A 7,878-nucleotide genomic window follows, 5' to 3' on the forward strand; every position below is an offset into this window, starting at 1 on the left:
AGCAACCAGAATGTTTGATGTAGGAACAAAATGAAATGACGTGCATAATGTCCATATTGCCATCTATCCATGTTTCAAGTTTCATGAAAAATTATTAAGAACTTTTAAAGTGATCGCAGGATCCAGAAAAGTCTGACAGACAGACAGACAGACAGACAGACATGGTGCAAACCATAAGTTTCACCGGTAGGGGACAAACATAAGAAAAAAAGGAAGGGAGTTGTGGTATGTCCGGTAGGAGTTGTTTTGTCAAAGTATGAATTAAATCTGATCCTAATAAAGAAGTTATGGCAATTTAAGCAACATTTATTTAATTGACATTGAGATTCAAGGTCATTCAAAGGTCAAAGTCAAATTCAACTTGCCAGGTACAGTACCCTCATGAAAGTTAGAAAGTTTTTGAAGTTTTAAAACAATAGTCTTGATACTTCAGTAGTAAAGTGCACCTATAATCTATACATAATGCTGACATAGTTATGCACCTTGATCTACACAATTGTCTTTTTGCCATAAAGAAGTGTATCCAGGTTTGAGTTAATTATCTTTGAATGTGTTTAAGTTATTTGACTTTATAAAAAAACTTTAACCAACGCCGATGCCGGGGCGAGTAGAATAGCTCTAATGTTTTTTTCGAAAAGTCGAGCTAAAAATCTACCGTTTAGACCACTCGTCCATCTGTGCTCACGCCATAACGGATGTATTGTATATTTTATGTAAGCAATCCTCGTAATATCACAAAATATAAAGACAACAACATAACTCTCGAAATTATTCATTTGTTTCGCGTTGCAACGCTTTATAATTTTCAGGTTTTAAAATCGTCAAAAGATGCATATAATGGATATTTTAGAGCATGGCAAATGTTTAGTATTACTGTTTCCTCACAAATATCACAACTACAAGGAAAATTTGCGAATCTGAAACATGTTTTTTAATTTTGTCAATTTACCAAAACGTGAAAAGGCCCCTTTAACATCTACCTTGTGTGGAGAAAGGGGTGCTTGCGTGGGTGCGTTTGTGTGTGTGCCAGTGTTGAAAGCTGTGACGCCTCTTCACGACGTCATTCTAAGGAGACTTTCATCACTGGCTCTTCATACGAGTAATTTATATGACGAAAGATAACGGAGGCACGATATAGTGCATCATAAACAAGAAATATCTTTAAAAAGGATATACGGCGTTGATTGTGGTTGCAGTTATTGAAAGGTAAAGACTTCAATGAATGAGATCAAAGATAGCGAATGTCTTTTTCTGTGCAGTTCTTAGCTGCAGCAAACGCAGTACGGGATGATACGCGGAGTTTTCGCGGCTTATTTTACGTTATGACATATTGCTGGTCATAAACGTATAAATACAAAACAGAAAACCAAAAGGAGAATGGAAGTGAAATTAAAACATATGAGTCAACCGGCCACACGCGAAGTATCCGTACATATTTTAAATGTTTATACGCGCGTTCTTCGAACAAACCTGTTTTAGTGGTTTGTCTGGCGTTGCTATTTGATTCGATTATTAACAGTATCGAGAATCATTGCGCTCATGCTTAATTCGTTAGTCAATATGATGGCATAATTCTTGTTAAATTAATTAAAAATAATATTTATACTGGTATTGTTGTAAAACACATTAAGAATCTATTATTGACATACCGTATGATATCGCTGGATATCTTCATTTAACATCTGTCTGGTCTAAAGAAAATTCCAGTTCACCTAGTTCACGCTATAGCGTCTTTATTATGTAACGATTATTTTCCTGGCCGCGAACTCCGATCAGCACATAGGGTAGAGACGCAGCGATGACCTGTATGTAAACTCTGACATACACACACAGTGGCCGCAAATTGACCCGATATACCTCGCGAGTTGAAATGCAATGCATTAAAGTGAGTCTTTGCTTCCACTGCTCTCTATACTTTAACATGTTAACATGTTGACAGGAATATGGAAGTTAGTACTAAATATGAGAATATAGCCTTTAAGTGCAAACGTTCTCGCGCTGAAAATCTTCTGAAAATAAAAGGTGGACGCACAAACTGTATTGATGTCGAGATTGAGTGTAAAACTGTTCTATCTATTAAGCCTTTTCATTAGATATAAAATTGTTTCATGCTGAACACGCAGTAAAACAGTGTTACAAAGACGCTGACATGTTTCCAATGTTCTGGTCGTATTCTCAAATCAGCCAATGCAGTCAATGAAGTGTATTCATCTGTACTTGGCCGCGGGAAGTTTTATTTGAATTCTATTGGACGCTAACAAAGGTCAGGCTAAGGTGAAAAGCTGGCGTATACAGCTAACGCCGAAAAATACCCTTGATTTTTAGTCTGCTGGCAGTATGGCTCGATTGGTCATTGTCGGCACGGGTGCTACGTAAATGAACATTTAAGTACCCGAGCCGACAAAGACCAATCGAGCGGCTGTATAACAACATACTATTGAATCGAAAATCGGAAACATGTCTCGGAGTCAGGTGGTCCGAAAAATGCCCGGTATTTGCAAACTTGTTACTTTTTTCTGATTGGCTGCAAGTTTATGTAAGCGTCTGTTTTCATTTGTAGGAGATAGTTCAGCACCGATCCGTCGTAGTTTATTTATTGAAAACATGGAGTTAATATTTTTCATAACTGTTTTAAACCCTGATTGAAATTAAAAGATTATCTATTAAAATATTCAGTAAAATTTTGACAATTACTGAAATGAACAATTAATGGAAGCCGTCATCGACGTACACTATAACACGCGGTGTTACATTTCGCGCCTTAACAGCGCGTCAGCCTACGCTGCTAGAGGACATGGTTTCGGCGACGGCAGTTTTTTTTCCAACTGTAGTTCGATATATTAGAATTATTTAAGACTATTAAGAACATTATAGACAGTGCCCCAGATAATTATTTCGAAAATAGGGTTTTCACCCATTGATTTTGAAAAATAGGGTGATTTCATTCTCGAAATAGGGTGAAATGAGTTATAAAAATGCAAACCTTAAAATCATCGCTGCTTTACTTCAGTTGAAGCTGCACCCTTGTATTGATTCAATAAAACTGTAAACTAATATAATTAACTTAAATAAACTGATGTTTCATATAGTATTTAATCCTTGAAACATTCCATATATAAATATAAACTTTCAAATTTAAAAAAACCTGTTGTTAACTGACATCTTTTAGCGAATATCGCGGACGTCTTTCAACCTCTCTTAGACATTTTTATTTCGCATCATAAAGAGAAAATACCGAAAATGAGCAAAGCATTTTCGATCGAAGCTATTGTATTGTACGCATTTAATTTGACGAATTTGCGTTAAAGTCAAATTGGTTGCGTTTTCAATACGCATGATATTGTATTTCTTTGCGTTTTCAAACATTTTAATAGGGTGAAAGACGCAGATACGCTGCTTATCTGGGGCACTGTATAGATTAGTTAGCAATCATATTTAATGACATTTGAAATAATACAAAATTACGTAAACAATTCTCCACGAAACGTGGACGGGGAACGAGATTTTGATAAAATTATCGTAGCTCAACAACTTGTTTCACCGATGCTATCTTTCCAATAATCTGTTCCTAACATTTAAGCTTATTTTTGCATACTTAGTTTAGTGTTTTTAACAAGCTGAATCTCGTTGTATTTGATGTTGCGATATTACTTTTTTTTTCAATGTATTTATTAATGGGATACGTAACTTTAAATCGTTTTACTGATAAATGTTCTTGCTTCTTGCAGAAGACCTGCGTGTTTTTTAGGGCTGTACTATCGTTAATTTTGTGACGGCTAACAATTTTCTTACGATTTGGACGGCAAGAGTGTGGGGTAAAAATATGTTTTTTTATTATACATCAGCAAAATATGTTGCATATTATTTGAATAATTTGAAGAAGGATGAAAATCTTCTGAACGTGTCCTTAAAAATACGGCGTGCATTTTATATTTTGCGTAAGTTACGTGGTCGGTCAATATAACAACAAAACAACGAAATGTTCCTTCCTGTTTAAATAAAATCAAACAAGGGCTGTTTGTAAAACATGCATGCCCCCCATATGGGCTCTCCGTTGTAGTGACAACCATTGAGTGAATATGTTTTTTGTCACTGTGACCTTGACTATTGACCTAGTGACCTGAAAATCAATAGGGGTCATCTGCCAGTCATGATCAATGTACAATTATGTTCGGGTCACTGTGACCTTGACCTTTGACCTAGTGACCTGAAAATCAATAGGTGTCATCTGTGAGTCATGATCAATCTACCTATCAAGTTTCATGATCCTAGGCCTAAGAGTTCTTGAGTTATCATCCGGAAACCATTTTACTATTTCGGGTCACTGTGACCTTGATCTTTGACCTAGTGACCAAAAAATCAACAGGGGTCATCTGCGAGTCATGATCAATCTACCTATGAAGTTTCATGATCCTAGGCGTATGCGTTCTTGAGTTATCATCCGGAAACCACCTGGTGGACGGACCGACATACCGACCGACCGACACGAGCAAAGCAATATACCCCCTCTTCTTCGAAGGGGGGCATAATAAGGAAAACTGCCCCGTCCACCTGGCAGCCATGTTTTTCAACAGACTGGAACCATTTTAGAACTTAACTCACGTATCTAGGAAACAAATGTTCTGACAAAATTTCATGAGATAGGACCAAAAATGTGGCTTCTAGAGAGTTCACATATTTTCATTTTTTAGAGATAAAGAAAACTAACCCGCCCCGTGGTGGCCATGTTTTTTCACCGATCTGGACCATTTTCGAACTCGTTCGAGATATCAATAAAACCAATGTTTTGACCAAGTTTCATGATGATTGGGAAAAAATTGTCACTTCTAGATTGTTTACAAGGTTTCTCTATAGCCAAATAAGGAAAACTGCCCCACCCTCTGGCGGCCATGCTTTTCAACGGACCGGAACCACTTTTAAACTCAACCTACATAATCATTTAGAACAACATTTTGACAAAGTTACATGAAGATTGGGCATGAAATGTGACTTCTACAGTGTTTACAAGGTTTTCATTTTTTTTTTACCTAGTGACCTAGTTTTTGACCCAGCATGACTCAGTTTCAAACGAGATCGAGGTATCATTGCGACAAATCCTCTGAACAAGTTTCATGAAGATCGGACAAGAAATGTGGCCTCTAGAATGTTAAAAAAATTTGTGTATAGCCATATAAAAATACTGCCAATTAAGCCGATTGGCAGCCATGTTTTTCAACAGACCCGAACCACTTTTGAACTCAACCAACATATTATTAAGACAAACATTTTGACAAAGTTACATGAAGATTGGGCATGAAATGTGACTTCAACAATGTTTACAAGGTTTTTTACCTAGTGACCTAGTTTTTGGCCCAGCATGACCCAGTTTCAAACTCAATTGAGGCATCATTGTGTCAAATCTTCTGACCAAGTTTCATAAAGATCGGAAAAGAAATGTGGCCTCTAGATTGTTTACAATGTTTCTCTAAAGCAAAATAAGGAAAACTGCCCCACCCATTGGCGGCCATGTTTTTCAATGGATCGAAACCACTTTTGAACTCAACCAACATATCATATTGAAAAACATTTTGACAAAGTTACATGAAGTTTGGGCGTAAATGTGACTTCTACAGTGTTTACAATTTTTTTCTTTTTTTTGACCTAGTTTTTGACCAAGCATGACCCAGTAACGAACTCATTCGAGGTTTCATTCGGACAAATCTTCTGACCTAGTTCCATGAAGATCGGACAAGAAAAGTGGCCTGTAGAGTGTTTACAAACAAAATGTGGACAGACAAAGACCGATCACAAAGGCTCACCTGAGCAATCAGGTGAGCTAAAAACGTAAGTACCGTAAACGGTAATCTTTTACAATTTAAAACCTAAATGTTTTAACCTTAGAGTATTGTTAAGGAGACAATATTAAAAACCAAACAATAAACGCCCCAAAATACATAGACATCATCTAAAAAACAAATAAAGAGAACCCAAACAGTGACATACAATAAAATATTTAAAGTTAACTTCTTTCTTGCGCACAAGTTGTGTAACATGAAAATATCTGTATGAACCTTAAAACTATTGCCATTTGTGCGTAAAAACAAAGCAAAAATAAAAAATGGGCATCATTTCTCGAAAGTGTGATGATTCAGTGAAGAGTGAATCAGTAAATATAGCTTAAATTCGTTCTCATTTTTATGAGAAAAAAGCAATGTTTATTAATATGAATTTGCTTTTGGTTGATTATTAAACTAGACACCACTTTTATTACAACAAACATTTGTAAACACTTAGGTGACGATTCCATTAAAACTGGCCCGGCTAGGAAGCGGAAACAATAAATTGCTTACTTTTAAATAAAGGGCAATACACCTGACGTGTATACTAATTGTCTGGTCATCGAATCTTTTTCTATTTTATGTCTAAAATATTTCCATCATCCATCCATCCATCCACCTGACCAATCATCCCCAATTCATCAATCCAACCATTTGACCAACCATCCTCAGTTCATCCATCCAACTGACCAACCATAGTCCATAATTCCACTTGATCAACGATCACCCATTCACCCGACAAACCAAAGTCAATAATTCCACTTGATCAACCATCACCCATTCACCTGACCAACCATAGTCCATAATTCCACTTGATCTACCATCATCCATTCACCTGACCAACCAGTCCATAATTCTACTTGATCAACCATTGCCCATTCACCTGACCAACCATAACCCATCCACCCGACCAACCATAGTCCATCCATCCACTTGATCAACCATTTCCCATTCACTTGACCAACCATCACCCATTCTCCTGACCAACCGTCACCCATCAATTTGACCAACCATCGCCCATCCACCTGACCAACTATAGTCCATCACCCACTTGACCAACCATTGCCCCATTTACCTGACCAGCAATCGCCCGTTCATCTGACAAACCATCGCCCATTCATCTGACCAACCATCGCCTATTCATCTGACCAACCGTCATCCATCCATTTGACCAATCATTGCCCAGTCATCCACCAATCTGACCAACCATCGCCCATTCACCTGACCAACCGTCACCCATCTACTTGATCAACCATAGCCCATTCATCCATCCACCTGACAAACTATAGTCCATCAATCCACTTGATCAACCATTGACCATTCACTTGACCAACCGTCCCCCATCCACTTGATCAACCATCACCCATTCACCCATTCACCTGACCAACTATAGTCCATCCACTAACTTGACCAACCATTGCCCATTTACCTGACCACCCATCGCCCATTCATCTGACCAATCCGTCACCCAGCCAATTGACCCATCATTGCCCAGTCATCAATCCATCCTACCTACTATCGCCCAGTCATTCATCCACCTAGCCAACCATCGCCCAGTCATCCATCCACCTGACCAACAATCGCTCATTCATCAATCCACCTGACCAACCATCGCCCATCCATCCAGCCATCAGACCAAACATCACAGTCATCAATCCACTTAACCAACCATCGCCCAGTCATCCATCCATCTGACCAACCATCGCCCATTCAACAATGCACCAGACCAACCATCGCCCATCCCTCCACCTGACCAACCATCTATCTTATCAACCATCGCCTATTCATACATCCACTTAACCAATTCATCGCCCAGTCATCCATCCACTTGACCAATCATCCCCATTTAACAATCCACCTGACCAACCATCACCCATTCATCCATCAATGAGACCAAAAATCGCCCATCAATCCACGTGACCAACCATCAACCTTCAATCCACGTGACCAACCATCGCCAATCGATCCATCTGACCAACCATCGCCCATTCATCAATCCACTTAACCAGCCATCGCCCAGTCATCCATCCACTTGACCAACCATCGCCCATTCATCCATCCA

This window comes from Dreissena polymorpha, chromosome 3 (genome assembly GCF_020536995.1).
Source record: "Dreissena polymorpha isolate Duluth1 chromosome 3, UMN_Dpol_1.0, whole genome shotgun sequence".
NCBI lineage: Eukaryota > Metazoa > Mollusca > Bivalvia > Myida > Dreissenidae > Dreissena > Dreissena polymorpha.